Source organism: Onychomys torridus, chromosome 9 (assembly GCF_903995425.1).
Source record: "Onychomys torridus chromosome 9, mOncTor1.1, whole genome shotgun sequence".
In the NCBI taxonomy this organism is placed as follows: Eukaryota; Metazoa; Chordata; class Mammalia; order Rodentia; family Cricetidae; genus Onychomys; species Onychomys torridus.
The window spans coordinates 58050892-58069888 of record NC_050451.1 but is presented as its reverse complement, the minus strand read 5'-3'; positions in this window follow the sequence as shown (position 1 = coordinate 58069888).

The window sequence follows — 18997 nt, the reverse complement described above, 5'->3', positions numbered from 1 at the left end:
CCAGAAGATCAGACCTACCTTTCTTCTTAACTCCTCAAGCACTGCATGACATATGGGTACATAGAGACAACATGCAGTCAAAAAACACCCGTACACATAAAATTAAAGTTTTTTCTAAAAAATAAAAAGGAAAAGAGTAGACAAATTTAGTAGCCTTTAGCAGTGTTCATTTAAAAAAGAGAGAAAAAAAACAAATTTAAAAAGAGACTTGGGTTGGAGGATTTAGCTCAGTGGTTAAGTGCTTGCCTAGCAAGCACAGGGCCCTGGAGTTCGATCCTCAAACTTAAAAAAAAAAAAAATATGAGAATTTTAGAACTGGATATCTCTATTATGGCCAGTATTCAGAGCTTTATAAGCTGCCTTAATACCGTGATGTTAAGATGTTAGCTAAGTGAGGACAAATACCTGAAAATGTCCACTGAGCCATCTCCCCAGCCCCCTTCTGTTTTAGCAAGTGAACATTTTCAAGGTATTTGTCTCACTTAGCTAACATCTAACATCACGGTATTAAGGCAGCTTATAAAGCTCTTGAATACTGGCCATAATAGTGATATCCAGTTCCTAAAATTCTCATTTTTTTTTTTTTTAAGCTGAGGATCGAACTCAGGGCCCTGTGCTTGCTAGGCAAGCACTCTACCAGTGAGCTAAATCCCCAACCCTAAGTCTCATTTTTATAATTTGTTTTTTTCTCTCTTTTTAAATGAACACTGCTAAGGGCTACTAAATTGTCTTACTCTTTTCTTTTTATTTTTTAGAAAAACTTTAATTTTATGTGTACAGGTGTTTTGACTGCATATGTCTATGTACCATATGTATGCAGTGCTTGAGGAGGTTAGAAGAAGGTGTCTGATCTTCTGGAACTGGAGTTGCAGATGGTTGTGAGTTGCCATGTGGGTGCTGGGACTTGAACCCAGGTCCTCCAGAAGAGCAGCCAGTATTCTTAACAGCTGGGCCTTCTCTCCAACCCTTTACTTACTCTTTTCCAGTAAATATGCTATCTATATTAATGTTTTGGCTTTTGTATTTTATAGTTATTCTCCTCATTATTATTTTTCTTCTATTCATTCTGCTCCATTTTGTCCAGCTTTCAAGTCAAAACCTTGATCATTAATACTCTCCCTTCCCTTCTTCCTCTACAGCAAGACCTTGCTATGTAGCCCAGTCTGATTTGAAACCTGAAACTCTTTCTGTCTCCGTCTTCTAAGCTCTAGGATTACAGGTGTGAGCCACCACATAGGCTCTTAAGATTTTCCTTTTACTTATGTTTTAACAAAGCCCTGCTTGCTTACCATTGTTATCATTCAGTTGAAGTGTTTTCTAATTTCCACATAGTTTCTTCTCTGACCCATAATAATAAGAGTATTGCATAAATTCTAAATGTGTCTTTCCTTTCTTTTTTTCTGTTTTTTTCCTTTTTATTGAAAATAGATTTTTCTCCCTCAATAATATATCCTTGCAACTGGATGGTTCTTTCCTGCCCACAAGTTCCTGAATAGCCCCATCATAGGCTTAATATTATTTATGAAAGCTTGGCTATTAGCTCAGGCTTGTTACTAACTAATTCTTACACTTAAATTAACCCATAATTCTTAACTATGTTTAGCTACGTGGCTTATGGCTTGCTGCCTCATTTTCTACACATCTGCTTGTTTGGTGGCTGGCTCGTGTCTCTCTCTTGCTCCGTCCTTCTTCAACTCCATCCTCAGTCCTCAGTTTGATTGTACTGCCTAAGCTTATCTTGCCTTTCCATTGGCCCAAACTGCCTTATTATCAACCAATAAAAGCAACACACATTCACAGTGTACAGAAGGATATCCCACAGCATGTCCTGATTACAGTTTCTCAGCCCTCTGTTCCTCCTTGTTCCTCTCCATATCCCCTCACATCTGGATCAACTTCCTTTCTGACTCTCATTAGAAAAAAAAAAACAGGCTTCTAAGTAATAATAATAATAATAAAATACAACAAAATGAAATATAATAAGCTAAAACAAAATTATCTCATCGAAGTTAGACAAGACAAATGAAGAGAAGGGAAAAAGGCACAAGAATCAGACCCACTCATTCATACACTCAGGAATCCCATACAAAACACTAAACCGGGGTTGGGGATTTAGCTCAGTGGTAGAACGCTTGCCTAGCAAGCACAAGGCCCTGGGTTCGATCCTCAGCTCAAAAAACAAATGAAAAAACATTAAACTGGAAGTCATACTATATACAGAGGACCTGGTACAGGCCCTGTTGATGCTGCCTTGGTCTCTGAGTTCACATGAGCTTTGATCACGGTGATTCAGAGAGCCTAGTTTTCTTTCTCCATCCCCTCTGGCTCTTACATTGTTTCCACCTCATCTTCTGAGGGGTTCATTAAGTCCTGGGGGGAGGGATTTGATGGGGTCTTCCCATTCAGGATTGAGTGTTCTGAGGTTTCTCACTCTCTGTGTAATGTCTGGCTGTGGGTCTCTGTATTTGTTCCCAACTGCTACAGGAGGAAGATTTTCAGATGATAAAATATGGCTGAGCAAAACACTAATCTATGAGTATAACTGAATGTCATTAAGAGTAATTTTGTTACTTTTTGTTCATTTGGTTTTTTGTAACAGTAGTATTTGGTTTTATCCTAGGTCCCTGTGCTATCTAGTCCCTGGTTCTTGGTCACCCAAGCAGTGTCAGATATGGGTTCCATCTTATGGTGTGGGCCTTAAGTCAAATCAGATAATCCAACAAGCTTTGTGCCATTGTCCTAGCATATGCTGCAGACAGGACACCGTGGTAAATGAAAGGGTTGTTTCCCTGATTTCTATCTCAGTCCATTTGTCATTTGTACATAGGAGAGCTACTGATTTTTGTGACATAATTTTGTATCCAGCTGTTTGGCTGAAATTGTTTATCAGCTATAGGAGTTTCCTAATGGAATTTTAAGGGACTCTTATATACATTATTATCATCTACAAATAAGGATACTTTCACTTCTTTCTTTCCAATTTGTATCCATTTGATCTCCTTCAGTTGACTTATTGCTGTAGCTAAAACTTCAAGAAATATATTGAATAGGTATGGAGAGAGTAGACAACCTTGTCTTGTTCCTCATTTTAGTGGAATTGTTTTGAGTTTTTGTCCATTTAAGTTGATATTGGCTATGGGCTTGCTGTAAATTACCTGTACTATGTATTATGTTGAGGTATGTCACTTTTTTTTAATTCACAAATAGGATTTATTATTCAATTTCTCCTATTTTCCATTATCTTTCAATGAAAATATGCTTACATTTTGAAAACACAATGTTTTACAGATTTAATCTTTCAAATAATCCTATTTGAGCATCAATGAGACAGCTCGGTTGGAAATGTCTGTCTTGGGCAAGGCTGTAAACTCTTCTTGATCACCATATGAAGTTGGGCCAAGGTAGACCCCACAAAGTGGTCTTCTATTCTCAACATTTCTGTCATGGCCTAAAAACCCATATTCATGTTACACACACCACACAATAGAAAAATTTTTAAAGTAAATCTCACTGCCATTACATTATCTGGCATTTCTGTAATTCTTAGAAGGCAATACTTCAAGACATTATGCCAAATGGGTAATTGGTGAGGACATGAAGATGCATGGAACTTCAAATAATATATACATATATATAGTACATCAAGTTATATTGAAAAATATTCAGTTGATTACTGAATAACTTAAATTATTACATTTCTTCCAGAATGAAAGTATTAGATGAAAATATTTCTTTGGATACATACATGAAGTGCTTAATGTTTTTCATATTCTCTATTAAGTATTTTAACATTAACATCATTAAAAGGTTTTGACAAAATAACAATTGTTGGAAGTACATCATTTACTCTTAGACTTGTACTAAGGAGATGACACAAGAAGATCATGAATTCATACACATCCATGACTAATTACTGACATTCAAGCCAGGCTGGCTAACAAACAACATTTCAAGGGAACTTGTGAAAAAATATGAAAAATAAAACCAGGAACAAAAATCCGGTACCCTTTCACAGACACCCTTACTTGAAAAGCATGATCACATACTGCCTGAGACTTAAATAAAAGTGGACCACTAGATGACAGCCATCCCATTCTATACACTGAAGCAGATAAATACCTCTCAGTAAGTGAAGGCACAAAAGAAGATGAACAAAAGCCACCAAAGGACCACATAAGGACCACAAAATAAACGTCACTAACTGTGTTTGCCACACATATAGTACTCTTCAATATTTATCTCAAATGTTGCAAAATAGAAGCCACAGTGTGGTCTTCACGTCAGTCTTTAGTAAACTTGGTTAATAATTTACTTCAAGGCTACAATGAAAAAGACTTCAAACAAGTTTTTTTCCCCTTGAGACTGAAAAACAATTGTGATGTCTTAACCAAATTGTTTACATGAATACGGTTTTTCTTTTGTATGAGTTCCTCCCTATTTCCTGATATCAAGATGATAAAATAACCTTTAAAATATTGACCATGATAGAGACATGGCCAAGCCTTTAATACAAGTTCATTCCCTGGACCAAGGTCTGGTTTTTGATGACTTCCATTAATTCCTGCTACAAAAAGCTCCAAGGGTCTAACCTTCTTGATACCAGAATGCGCATACACATGCCCACACAAAGACACACAGACATTGTGTGATTAAAATAAAAAAAAAATCTTTAAACTAATTTTCAATCATGAATATTTTTACATTGTAATTCCTGTAACTCCGGTGTTAGGAGGGCATCTAAAGGGTTACAGAGTTTTTCTCCATCATGAATTGGTTCATGTAACAGAAGCAAGCATGTGTACTTGAAGTCAGAGAAATCAAGCATTCTCAGTCTGTGATATCATTTGGAAAGGTGTGGGAAATGCTGCCCTGCTGAGTGAAATATGTCACTGGGGGTTGGCCTGAGAACTCGCATCTGCACGGCATTTCCAATTTGCATTTTCTGCCTCACGCTGCTGGGAAAGGATGTGGATCCCTAGCCTTCTGCCTCAGCTGCCATGTCTGACATTTGTATTCAAGCCAGTTTCAGGGGTCGTGCATTGCTCTTTGACATCTTCTAGAAAACTGACAGTGTTCTTCAATACTGTGGTCTTCCCGACTGCATCCATGTTGTGGTTTCCCAGCTTGCCCATGCTCTCTGCTCAGCTCTCTGCAGCAGCACTCACAGCACAGCGCACAAAACCCCAGGCCCCTGCTCCTCTTCAAAGTCAAGCCCGAAGCTGGCTACTGGAAGGACCCTGCACCACTTGTGACTAGTAGGTCGCCTGGAGGGCCTGACTGGCTAGTGAGGCCTCACAAACTCTTCAGCCGATTCTGTTTCCTCACACTGAAAGCTTTCTGTGTCCTCACCTCTGAAGGGCTCAGTTGAACTGCTTAAAAGCTGAGGTATGTCACTTGTATCCCTATGTCTCCGGGACTTTTATCATGAGGGGGTGTTGGGTTTTGTCAAAGGCCTTTTCTGCATCTAATGAGATGACCAGGTGGTTTGTGCCTTTCAGTTTGTTTACATGGTGGATTACATTTATTGATTTATGTATGTTGAACTATCCTGGCATCTCTGGGATGAAGCATACTTTATCATGGTAGATAATGTTTTTGATGTGTTCTTGGATCCAGTTTGTAAGTGTTTATTAAGTATTTTTGCATATCTATTCATAAGGGAAATTAGTCTGTAATTGTCTTTATCTGTTGGGTCTTTACGTGGTTTGGGAATCAAGGTGACTGTGGCCTTGTAAAATGAACTGGGCAACGTTCCTTCTGTTTCTATTTTGTGACATGATTCGAAGAGTATTGGTATTAACTCTTCTTTAAAAGTCTGATGGAATTCTGCACTAAAACTATCTGGCCCTTGGATTTGGGGGAGTGGTAGTGGGATGGGGGAACTTTTTTTTTTTTTGTGGAGCTGAGGATTGAACCCAGGGCCTTGCGCTTGCTAGGCAAGCACTCTACCACTGAGCTAAATCCCCAACCCTGGGTGGGAAGCTTTTAATGACTGATTCTATTTCACTAAAATTGCTTATCTGATCTTGATTTAACTATTAAATGGCATGTATTGAGAAAATTATCCATTTCTTTTAGATTTTCCAGTTTGTTGGAGTACAGATTTTTAAAGTATGCTGTTATGATTCTCTGGATTTCCTTAATATCTATTGTCATGTCCCCCTTTTCAAGTCTAATTTTGTTAATTTGGATATTCTCTCTCAGTCTTCTAGTTAATTTGGATAAAGTTTTGTCTGTTTTATTGATTTTCTCTTTGTTTCATTGATTCTTTGTATTGTATTGCTGTTTCTATTGTATTGATCTCAGCTCTGAATTTAATTATTTCTTTGCCATTTGCTCCTTTTAGGTGTGGTTTCTTCTTTTTACTCTAGAGCTTTCAGGTATACTGTTAAGTTGCTAGTATAAGATCTCTCCAATTCTTTTATGTAGGCACTTAGTAATGTGACTTTGCCTCTTAGAATGGCATCCATTGTGTCCCATTAACTTGGGTATGTTCCTTCAATTCTAGAAAGTCTTTAATTTCTTTTCTTGAATTTCTGACTCCACCCATTTTTCACTCAGTAGAGAGCTATACAACTACATAAGTTCATAAGGTTTCTGTTGTTGATAACCAGTTTTAACCCATGGTGGTCAGGTAGGATGCAGGGTGGTATTTCAATTTTCTTCTACCTGTTGAGACTTGATTAGTGTCTGTGTATGTGGTCAATTTTGGAGAAAGTCTATAAGGGGCTGAGAAGAAGGTATATTCTTTCATGTTCTGGCAAAAATGTCCTGTAAAGATTTATGTTTGGGGGTTGGGGATTTAGCTCAGTGGTAGAGCGCTCACCTAGCAAGCACAAGGCCCCGGGTTCGATCCCCAGCTCAAAAAAAAAAAAAAAAAAAAAGATTTTATGTTCATTTAGTTTATAATGCCAGTTAGCTCCAGCATTTCTCTGTTTAGTTTTGTCTGGATGACCTGTCCATTGGAAAAAGTGGCGTATTGAAATCTCCCACTATCACTGTGTGAAGATCATTATGTGATTTAAGCTGTAGAACTGTTTCTTTTATGAACTTGAATGCCCTTGGGTTTGATGCATAGATGTTAAGAATGACCATGTCTTCTTAGTTAAGTTTTCCTTTGTTGAGATAGCTCCCTGTCTCTTCTGATAGTTTCTTTTTGAGTATGCTTTCCCTTAATCCTTCTTGATTAATTTTGGTTTTAAAGTTTTATTTTGTCAGATATAAAATGGCTACATCAGCTTGCTTCTTAGGTCCATTTGTTTGGGAAATCTTTTTCCAATTTTGCTACCCTTAGCTAATGGTCTATTTTTGATGTTGAGGTATGTTTCTTGGATGCAGCAGCAGGATGGAATCCTGTTCTTGCATCCATTCTGTTTAGTTTGTGTCTTTCTATTGGGGAATTGAAACCATAGATGCTGGGAGATATCAGTGAGCAGTGACTGTCAATTCTTTTTTCTTTTGTTGCTGCCGTGTACTCCCCCCTTTTTATTTTGCTGGTCTGGGGTTATTTACTCCTTGTGTTTTCCTTGGGTGTGGCTAACCTCTTTAGGTTGGAGTTTTCTTCTAGAACCTTCTGTAGGACTTGGATTTGTAGATAGTAGAATGCTTAAATTTGGTTTTATCATAGGATATCTTATTTTCTCCATCTATGATGATGAAAAAATTTGCTGGGTACAATAGTCTGGACTGCGCATCTGTTGGTCTCTTAGAGTCTGCAGCACATTTGTCCATGTCCTGCTGGCTTTTAGAGTCTCCGCTGGAGAAGTCAGGTGTAATTTTAAACAGTTCTGCTTCATTATGCTACTTGGTCTAGTTTCCCTTGTAGCTTTTAATATTCTTTGTTCAGTACATTTACTGTTTTGATTATTAGATGCTGAGGTTACTTTTCTTTCGGTCCAGTCTACTCTTGGTGTTCTTCTGTATATTTCTTATACCTTGATAGATATCTCCTTTAGGTTAGGAAATTTTCCTTTATGATTTTTGTGAAAATATTTTCTGCAACCTTTTGACCTGGTATCTTTTCTTTCCTATATTCTATTATTCTTAGATTGGTCTTTTCATAGTGACCATATTTAGTGGATATTTTGTTCCAGGAGTTTTTGTTTTTTGTTTTTTTTTTTTTACATTGACATTTTTCTTTGACCAATATATCCATTTCTATTGTGTCTTCAATACCTGTGAGATTCTCTCATCCATCTCTTGTGTATCTGTTGGTGGGGCTTTGCCTCTATAGTTCCTGTTCCAGTTCCTAAATTTTTCATTTCCAGAGTTTCCTCAGTTTGGATTTTCTTTATTGAGTCTATTCAGTTTTAGGTCTTGAACTGTTTTATTCATTTCCTTCCACTGCCTGTTTGTCTTTCCATAGATTTCTTTAAGGGGTTTATTCATTCTCTCTTTTAAGAACCTTCTATTCAATTCATAAAGACTATTTTTAAGGTCTTTTTCTTGTGCTTCAGCAATGTTGGAATACTTGCGGCCTGTATAGTAGTTTCTGGGCTCTAGTAGAGCATATTGTACTGGCTGTTATTTGATTGTGGTTTTTATGCTGATGTCTAGACATCGGAATATGGAAGTTGTATTCTAGGGCAGGTATTCTGGTTCTTTCTTGGTGGGTGGATATTTGGGGGGGGGTTCTGGGTTCCTCTATTGGTTTTTAGGGGAGTATGATGGCTGTGGCCCTGTTAGGAAAAATTCTTCAGGGCATCCTGATAGGTGTGGCTACTAAAGGATCCAGGTAAAAAGTTTCTGGGTATGGGAGCTGACACATAGTATTGGCGGATGGGAGGGTTTGGGAAGGAGGAGAGCAGGAAGTTCCACCAGGATCTGCCTTAGGTTCCCTGGAAAGTCTAGGGAGAGATCGAGAAAGAGGCTCAGCAGAGTGGTCTGCTTATAGAGCTTGGGAATGAGATTTGGATGGATTTGGAGGACTGGAGGAGAGGCAAAGATTTGTAGTTAGCCTACCTGCTTCCCTAGCCAGAGTTGGTCTGTGGGTCCCAGGAGTGCCTGCTTAAAACTCGGGGCTGGGAATAAGTAATAGACAGTAGTGCTGGCGGGGAGTTTGGATGGGAAGTCTTGTGATGCACTGGAGATGGGTGCAGGCAGGGGTGGGGAAGGGAGTTGCAGCAGGGTTTTGTGCACAGAGCTGGGGATGAGACTGGAGAACTGGATCTGGAGGAGCAGAGGGAGAGGTGAAGATCTGCAATCAGCCTTACCCTGCTTGCATGGCAAGAGGAGTGTAAGTTATTTTCTATCTATATGGATAGGAGTGTCTAGGTCTTAGAAGGTTGGTTTTTGTTTGTTTGGTTGGTTGTTTGGTTGGTTTTGGTTTTGGGTTTTCTAGACAGGGTTTCTGTGTAGCTTTGGCCTTCCTGGACTTGCTTGTAGACCAGGCTGGCCTAACTCACAGAGATCCACCTGCCTCTGCCTCCGAGTGCTGGGATTAAAGCTGGCCACCACTGCCCAGCTGGTGTTTTGTCAATCAGCTGTGGACTTTATCATCCTGACTAGTCACTTTATCAGTCACTTCAGCAAGCCATTGTCAAATGTCTAGCCATGGACTGTGGAGTTGTTCTGTTCCTCGTCTTAATTCTGTGCATTTCGATTCGGGGGGGGGGGAGACATTGAAGCATGCATGTTAGTTAGGTACATATGTAGTTTTGAGAGTTGAGTTATTCTAGGACTAACTTGAACTCACATTTTTGTTATTTTATTATCTTTGTTAATTTTCCATCTCAGATCTATAATTCATATTAAGAAATCCACAACACCAAATTAAATTGCTTTCTATTATCATGAAAGAGGACAGTGTTATTTAAAAGATGGACTAGAATAAGTAGAAATGAATACCAATAAAACTCAAGGGCAACTACGTAAACATAAAAAGAGGCGGGTGGTCTAGGAGAGATAGCTCAGCTGTTAAAAGCACTTGCTGCTCTTCCAGAGGCGTTCTGGGGTCATTTCCAGCACTTACTTGGTTGGGTTCACAAATGGTGGGTCACAAATTTCTGCTAACTCTAGTTTCCAACAGATCTGATGGCCTCTTAGCCCTCCTCTGGCATGTGTACACATCCACATAAAATAAAAATAAATACCATCTTGTAAAAAATAGTGTTTACAAAAAGATGTTCAGTTAAAATCACAAAGGCCAGAAAGGAGCAGAAGTCGGATATAAGTTAAATGAAATAAGCATAAATAACAAAGACTTGACAATATTCAACAATCATTTTACACACCAATTCCCTAAATATACATTATTTAAAGACAGAGACCTATCAGGACTGGATTAAAAAGAGGATTCCACTATAGAGTGGTCTCAAACAAAAAACAAAACCCAATGTTAGATAGAAGAGACAAAAGAGATTGGCTAGATACCATGTAAGTACCAACATCTGAGCACTGATGGACGTAGCTACCAGTAGCCATCCAGGAAACTGAAATAGGCTGTGTCAAGTTTCACACAAAGAAAGATGTTAAGCCTTAGACAAAACCTCTCAGGATAGGAGGAGCGCTTATTATAACAGTTAGACATGTCAATTTGTCAAAGAAGTTATTTACAGTTCCTAATGTACATACACTGAAACAAAGGAGCAGTAAATATGTGAGGCAAAGTCCTGGATAGGCCTGCAAGAAATGAAGCGGACGAACCCAGTGCTGGAGTACTGTTGGAGACTTCACAGCCATTTGTAGCCAGAACCAACAGGTCCAGCTGAAGAAAGTAAGGACACAGACGGACCTCCACAACCAGATCAAATCAATCACAGACCCAAATGACATCGCTAGAATACTTCAAAGCCAAATGGTGGACTATTGTCAAGCACAATGGAACACTCACCAAGAAAGAACTTTATTTTGTTTGCCATTACATTAAACAAAATGTAAAGAATAAAAATGATTGAAATGTGACCGGGTGGTGGTGCACATGGCCTGTAATCCAGCACTTGCGGAGCAGAGACAGGCGGATCTCCTGTGAGTTCGAAGGCCAGCCTGGTCTACAGAGCAGGCTTCAAAGCGGTTACAGAGAGAAACCCTGTCTCGAAAAACACAAAAAAAAAAAAAAAAAGATAAAATTTTCTCTAAGATCACAGGTATTTTAAAGTCTAACTACAGAGCGAGGGTAGAAAGAAACCGCACACACACTTCACACACTTTGGAGAATTGAATGGCACATTTCTAAAATAGGCACCCAGGTCAATGGAGAGTCTGCAATAAGGGAAGGAAAAAATATCCTTTAACTAACATGAGAATATCGTGAAACACTAAGATTCTTTCCCGCCTAAAATCAGGAAGCTGTGCAATAATGCCCGCTTAGCCGTTCTTGAACAAATGCTACTGGAGCAGCTAAAAGGTAAAGAAATTGAAAGTGTAAATATATAGACAAGTGACTGGAAAAGAAGTTGGGGACGTGGCTCAGTTGCGAACATTGCTGAGCAAACCACGAGGGTGCTGTCTAAATTCAATCCTCCAGGGACCCACTCCTCAAAAGCCAACATGATGCTGAGTGTTGGAGCTCAACACCTTTGAATCCAGCACTCGGGGAGGCAGAGGCAGGTGGAATCTCGTGTGAGGTTGAGGCCATCCTGCGTCTACATAGGTAAACCCTGTCTCAATCAAACTTAAAAAAAAAAAAAATCACCAAGTTGGTACATGGACTACAGTCCAGTTGCCCCAGAGAGGCAGAGCCTGGGGGTTTCTTGGGCTTGCTGCCTGAATTGCGTGAAGCTCTGGTTTTGGTGAGAAAGGCAATCTCAGAAAATAAAGTGGAGAGACTGACCATCTTGTTGCTAAGGGTCCCATAGACTCTCGCTGCCTCCAAGGCTGTCTTTCCAGAAGGTCAGCACCATGGCTGAAGACATCAGGGCTAAAATCAAGAATTTTGAGACTGCCCCCTTTGACAGCGAATCTCAAACCGGAAGGAGATTAGGACGGCTTTGGCAGAATTACTAGACCTCCACCATCTGTGCGAATAGGCGGGCTGCAAAGGGCAGAGGGATGTGGTGATGTCGTGTGGAGTCAGACCTGTACAAGAACAAGCTCCCTATCTCGAGTCTTGGCCTGGGATGACCTCAGAGCAGAAGGCACATTTCCTGAAGATCTGACCTGCCTCCTCCACCTTCTGTCTCTCTCCCTGATAGTAAAGGGTGTGTGATTGGCTACTCTTTGGTTGTCAACTGACTATATTAGGAATGAACTAAAACCAAAAAATGGAGGGCACACTTATAAGTATTTCTGCTTAATTTGAGAAGGTGGGAAAGATTACCTCCAATCCAGATCTTTGAGGTGGGAAGACAACCTTGAGGTCCAGATCTTTTATCCAGATCAAAACTGGGCCATGCCTTTCTGCGTGGAACCTATATATGGACACTGGAAAAAGGAAAGCGTATTGTTTTCTCTGTTGCTCTCACCTTTCTAGCCAAATTCCATTCCTTATAGGCATTAGAGCTTCCTTCTTTCAAGATTCCAGCATAACCTGAAAGACCAGCTGAGACATTCCAGCCTTCAATAACTGAGCGACTTCCTGGATTCTTGGGCTTCCATTCACAGCCAGCGCATCGTGATTAGCCGTAGCCTGTCATTCTAATAAATCTCACATTATATATCCATTTCTATATGTTACTGTTCCCTTAGAGAACCCCTGACTAATACAGATTTTTTGGTAACAGGAGTAGGGTCTAGAGCAACAGAAGTATAAGGGTGAATCTTTTAAAGTATACTGGAATAGGCTTTCCATATTTGCCAAAGCCTGAGTGTACTGAAGCCTCTCCAGTTTCTGAAGCTTTTCCTGGAAGCTCAGAGAGTATTTGAAAGTCCATGTGTGAAGTATTTTACAAATTGTCAGGAGATAAATGCATTCCATTATCCCGGATTCACCTACTGGAGGCAGCAACGGGATTTGTTGACTGCACATAAAACTTTGTCCGTTTGTGGGAAAAATAAGGGAAAACGATGATGCTGGTCAAGTTGCCTCTTAGATCTCGGGATACATTGACCAAAGAACAGAATGAGCTTCTGTGATGAAATAGAACCGCAACTTTCTAGCGCATCACAGACTATGGTGAAGGACAACAGGAACTTTATTGAATAAAATTGACGGCAGTTGTTGGCACATCCTTTGATCCCAGCAGAGGCAGGCGGATCCTGTGAGGTTGCGAGTCAGCCTGGGTCTACTTGGCGAGATCCAGAAAAGGCGAAAAGCTATACAGAGAAACCCTGTCTCGAAAAGACAAAAAAAAAAAAAAAAAAAAAAAAATAAAGGACTGGCTCCAGATGTGCATAAACAAGTCTAAAGGCTTTTCAATGCGTCTCTTAAGAGAATCTTTTTCCCAACAAGCCACGAGAGCTTCAAGTTGTAGAAAACAAATGAAGCCCTCATTTATAGTGTTGGCTTGATTTACAGTGAAAAGTTGGCAAGTCCAACTTTGGAGGGTGTCCAGGTTGGCTAAAGGAAAGGCTTTAATGGTAAAGAATGGGATTCTATAAATGCGGATGGGGAAGGTGTGCGAGGACCCGAATGAAGCTGGAAACTTTGAACCCTCAGTATTCTCAAGGGGTTTATCTTACCTGAGGAAGTAGTCTCTCTACTCTCAGCCCCAACCCTTGAAACATTGCCTTTTCACCTTTTTGACTGAGGAAGTTAAGTCTTCATTGTCTGCTAAAACAGGCAGCGACTTTCTCTGAAGGGAGATGCCAGGCAAGACAGTACTGAGTTCCCCTTGGCCACCAAGAGTTGGCCTCGTAGATCCTAGAAACCAGACTACAGACAAAGCAGGCACCTTGAGGAGAAGTGGAAGTGTAGTCAAGGAGGAGGTGTGCCACACTACTAGGGAGCTTAATGAGTTGGCCAATTCATCAAGCAGAAGCTCTGGGGAATATATGTGGAATAGACTTTAAGGTGTTGGTCATGGTGGAAGGGGAACATAAAACTGGATCAGGCTGAGTTTGTTGATATGGGCCCATTGAGTGGAGTTTCTAGGTTTAATATTGGGAAGCATTGGATAGTTAAAAAAATGTGTCAAAAAGTTTGTTTGAAAGCCAGGCAGTGTGGTGCATGCCTTAACCAGCACTCGGAGGGCAGAGGCAGAGTGGATCTTTTTGTGAGTTTGAGGCCAGCCTGGTCTACCAAGTGGATTCCAGGAAAGGCGCAAAGCTACACAGAGAAATCTGTCTCAAAAAAAAACCAAAAAAAAAAAAAAGTCTCGTTTGAAATAGGTTGGCTGCTACCGTCACAGTCCAGGTCACTTTCAACATGTGTGCTTTATGGCCCTAGCATACACGCTTTCTTTTAAATTTACTTAATGCGTTTTTAACATAGGGGTCTAATTTTGTTCAAAATGACCCAAAATATTCAGAGTTGTTTAGGTTTTGCTTTCCCTGTGTTGCTAGAAGTGATAGATTCAGAATGTGTGGGTCAGAGGACATGAGCTCAATGAGTAAAGGCCCAACCTCCAAGCCTGACCCTTGAGTTTCAGATACTCAGTACCCAGTTCAATGAATAAGGGCCCTACCTTCCCAAGCCTGGCCCCTTGAGTTCAGTCACCCCAGTTACCCAGCTCAAAATGAATAAAGGCCCTACCTCCAAAGCCTTGCCCCTTGAGTTCAGTCCCCGTACCCAGCTCAATGAATAAAGCCCTACTCCAAGCCTTGGCCCCTTGAGTTCAGTACTCAATACCCAGCCTCAGTGAATAAAGCCCTACCTCCAAGGCCTGCCCACTTAGTGCAGGTACTCAGCTACCCAGCTCAATGAATAAGGCCCTACCTCCAAGCTTGGCCCCTGAGTTCAGTCCCATACCCAGCTCAATGAAATAAAGGCCCTTACCTCCAAGCCTGCCCCTTAGTTCAGTCCCCGGTTACCCAGCTCAATGAATAAAGCCCTACCTCCAAGGCCTGGCCCCTTAGTTTCAGTCCCCGGGTACCCCACAAGGTGGGAAGAAGAGAATCAACTTCCACAAGTTGCCTTCTGACCTTTCAAGGCACCCGGATGTGTGCATTGCCCCCCCTACCTCAACCACAATAAAACAATCTAATCTTAAAAGTTTTTAAAAGAAAAAGTGGGTAAATGGAAATGTAAACAGAAGGTAGATAGGGTTTATTTCTTTACTCCTCTGAATTTTTAAGAAATCTATTATTGCTGAAATTTTAGGTGATTTGTTTTGTTTTGTATCTTTCATTAAAATAAACAGAGAAGTAGGCATGGTGTATAACCCATAGCCTAAGCATTTAGAAGCAGAGGCACGGAGAGTATTGTGTTCCAGACCGGCCATTGCTATGGGTAGAACCTCAAGGCTGCGACATTAATGCAAATAGAAACACTTGATGACTGGAGTTGCAGATGGTTTGTGAGTTGCCATGTGGGTGCTGGGACTTGAACCCAGGTCCTCCAGAAGAGCAGCCAGTATTCTTAACAGCTGGGCCTTCTCTCCAACCCTTTACTTACTCTTTTCAGTAAATATGCTATCTATATTAATGTTTTGGCTTTTGTATTTTATAGTTATTCTCCTCATTATTATTTTTCTTCTATTCATTCTGCTCCATTTTGTCCAGCTTTCAAGTCAAAACCTTGATCATTAATACTCTCCCTTCCCTTCTTCCTCTACAGCAAGACCTTGCTATGTAGCCCAGTCTGATTTGAAACCTGAAACTCTTTCTGTCTCCGTCTTCAAGCTAGGATTACAGCTGTGAGCACCACATAGGCTCTTAAGATTTTCCTTTTACTTATGTTTTAACAAAGCCCTGCTTGCTTACCATTGTTATCATTCAGTTGAAGTGTTTTCTAATTTCCACATAGTTTCTTCTCTGACCCATAATAATAAGAGTATTGCATAAATTCTAAATGTGTCTTTCCTTTCTTTTTTTTCTGTTTTTTTCCTTTTTATTGAAAATAGATTTTTCTCCCTCAATAATGTATCCTTGCAACTGGATGGTTCTTTCCTGCCCACAAGTTCCTGAATAGCCCCTCATAGGCTTAATATTATTTATGAAAGCTTGGCTATTAGCTCAGGCTTGTTACTAACTAATTCTTACACTTAAATTAACCCATAATTCTTAACTATGTTTAGCTACGTGGCTTATGGCTTGCTGCCTCATTTTCTACACATCTGCTTGTTTGGTGGCTGGCTCGTGTCTCTCTCTTGCTCCGTCCTTCTTCAACTCCATCCTCAGTCCTCAGTTTGATTGTACTGCCTAAGCTTATCTTGCCTTTCCATTGGCCCCAAACTGCCTTATTATCAACCAATAAAAGCAACGCACATTCACAGTGTACAGAAGGATATCCCACAGCATGTCCTGATTACAGTTTCTCAGCCCTCTGTTCCTCCTTGTTCCTCTCCATATCCCCTCACATCTGGATCAACTTCCTTTCTGACTCTCATTAGAAAAAAAAAAAGGCTTCTAAGTAATAATAATAATAATAAAATACAACAAAATGAAATATAATAAGCTAAAACAAAATTATCTCATCGAAGTTAGACAAGACAAATGAAGAGATGGGAAAAAGAACAAGAATCAGACCCACTCATTCATACACTCAGGAGTCCCATACAAAACACTAAACTGGAGTTGGGGATTTAGCTCAGTGGTAGAGCGCTTGACTAGCAAGCACAAGGCCCTGGTTCAATCCTCAGCTCAAAAAACAAATGAAAAAACATTAAACTGGAAGTCATACTATATACAGAGGACCTGTACAGGCCCTGTTCATGCTGCCTTGGTCTCTGAGTTCACATGAGCTTTGATCATGGTGATTCAGAGAGCCTAAGTTTTCTTTCTCCATCCCCTCTGGCTCTTACATTGTTTCCACCTCATCTTCTGAGGGGTTCATTAAGTCCTGGGGGAGGGATTTGATGGGGTCTCCCATTCAGGATTGAGTGTTCTGAGGTCTCTTACTCTCTGTGTAATGTCTGGCTGTGGGTCTCTGTATTTGTTCCCCAACTGCTACAGGAGGAAGGCTTTTCAGATGATAAAATATGGCTGAGCAAAACACTAATCTATGAGTATAACTGAATGTCATTAAGAGTAATTTTGTTACTTTTTGTTCGTTTGGTTTTTTGTAACAGTAGTATTTGGTTTTATCCTAGGTCCCTGTGCTATCTAGTCCCTGGTTCTTGGTCACCCAAGCAGTGTCAGATATGGGTTCCATCTTATGGTGTGGGCCTTAAGTCAAATCAGATTAATCCAACAAGCTTTATGCCATTGTCCTAGCATATGCTGCAGACAGGACACCGTGGTAAATGAAAGGGTTGTTTCCCTGATTTCTATCTCAGTCCATTTGTCATTTGTACATAGGAGAGCTACTGATTTTTGTGACATAATTTTGTATCCAGCTGTTTGGCTGAAATTGTTTATCAGCTGTAGGAGTTTCCTGATGGAATTTTAAGGGACTCTTATATACATTATTATCATCTACAAATAAGGATACTTTCACTTCTTTCTTTCCAATTTGTATCCATTTGATCTCCTTCACTTGACTTATTGCTGTAGCTAAAACTTCAAGAAATATATTGAATAGGTATGGAGAGAGTAGACAACCTTGTCTTGTTCCTCATTTTAGTGGAATTGTTTTGAGTTTTTGTCCATTTAAGTTGATATTGGCTATGGGCTTGCTGTAAATTACCTGTATTATGTATTATGTTGAGGTATGTCACTTTTTTTTTAAATTCACAAATAGGATTATTATTCAGTTTCTCCTATTTTCCACTATCTTTCAATGAAAATATGCTTACATTTTGAAAACACAATGTTTTACAGATTTAATCTTTCAAATAATCCTATTTGAGCATCAATGAGACAGCTTGGTTGGAAATGTCTGTCTTGGGCAAGGCTGTAAACTCTTCTTGATCACCATATGAAGTTGGGCCAAAGTAGACCCCACAAAGTGGTCTTCTATTCTCAACATTTCTGTCATGGCCTAAAAACCCATATTCATGTTACACACACCACACAATAGAAAAATTTTTAAAGTAAATCTCACTACCATTACATTATCTGGCATTTCTGTAATTCCCTTAGAAGGCAATACTTCAAGATATTATGCCCAAATGGATAATTGGTGAGGACATGAAGATGCCATGGAACTTCAAATAAAATATATACATATATATAGTACATCAAGTTATATTGAAAAATATTTCAGTTGATTACTGAATTAACTTAAATTATTACATCTTCTTCCAGAATGAAAGTATTAATGAAAATATTTCCTTGGATACATACATTGAAGTGCTTAATGTTTTTCATATTCTCTATTAAGTATTTTAACATTAACATAATTAAAGGGTTTTGACAAAATAACAATTGTTGGAAGTACATCATCTACCCTTAGGACTTGTACTAAGGAGATGACACAAGAAGATCATGAATTCATACACATCCATGACTAATTACTGACATTCAAGCCAGGCTGGCTAACAAACAACATTTCAAGGGAACTTGTGAAAAAATATGAAAAATAAAACCAGGAACAAAATCCGGTACCCTTTCACAGACACCCTTACTTGAAAAGCATGATCACATACTGCCTGAGACTTAAATAAAAGTGGACCACTAGATGACAGCCATCCCATTCTATACACTGAAGCAGATAAATACCTCTCAGTAAGTGAAGGCACAAAAGAAGATGAACAAAAGCCACCAAAGGACCACATAAGGACCACAAAATAAACGTCACTAACTGTGTTTGCCACACATATAGTACTCTTCAATATTTATCTCAAATGTTGCAAAATAGAAGCCACAGTGTGGTCTTCACGTCAGTCTTTAGTAAACTTGGTTAATAATTTACTTCAAGGCTACAATGAAAAAGACTTCAAACAAGTTTTTTCCCCTTGAAACTGAAAACAATTGTGATGTCTTAACCAAATTGTTTACATGAATACGGTTTTTCTTTTGTATGAGTTCCTCCCTATTTCCTGATATCAAGATGATAAAATAACCTTTAAAATATTGACCATGATAGAGACATGGCCAAGCCTTTAATACAAGTTCATTCCCTGGACCAAGGTCTGGTTTT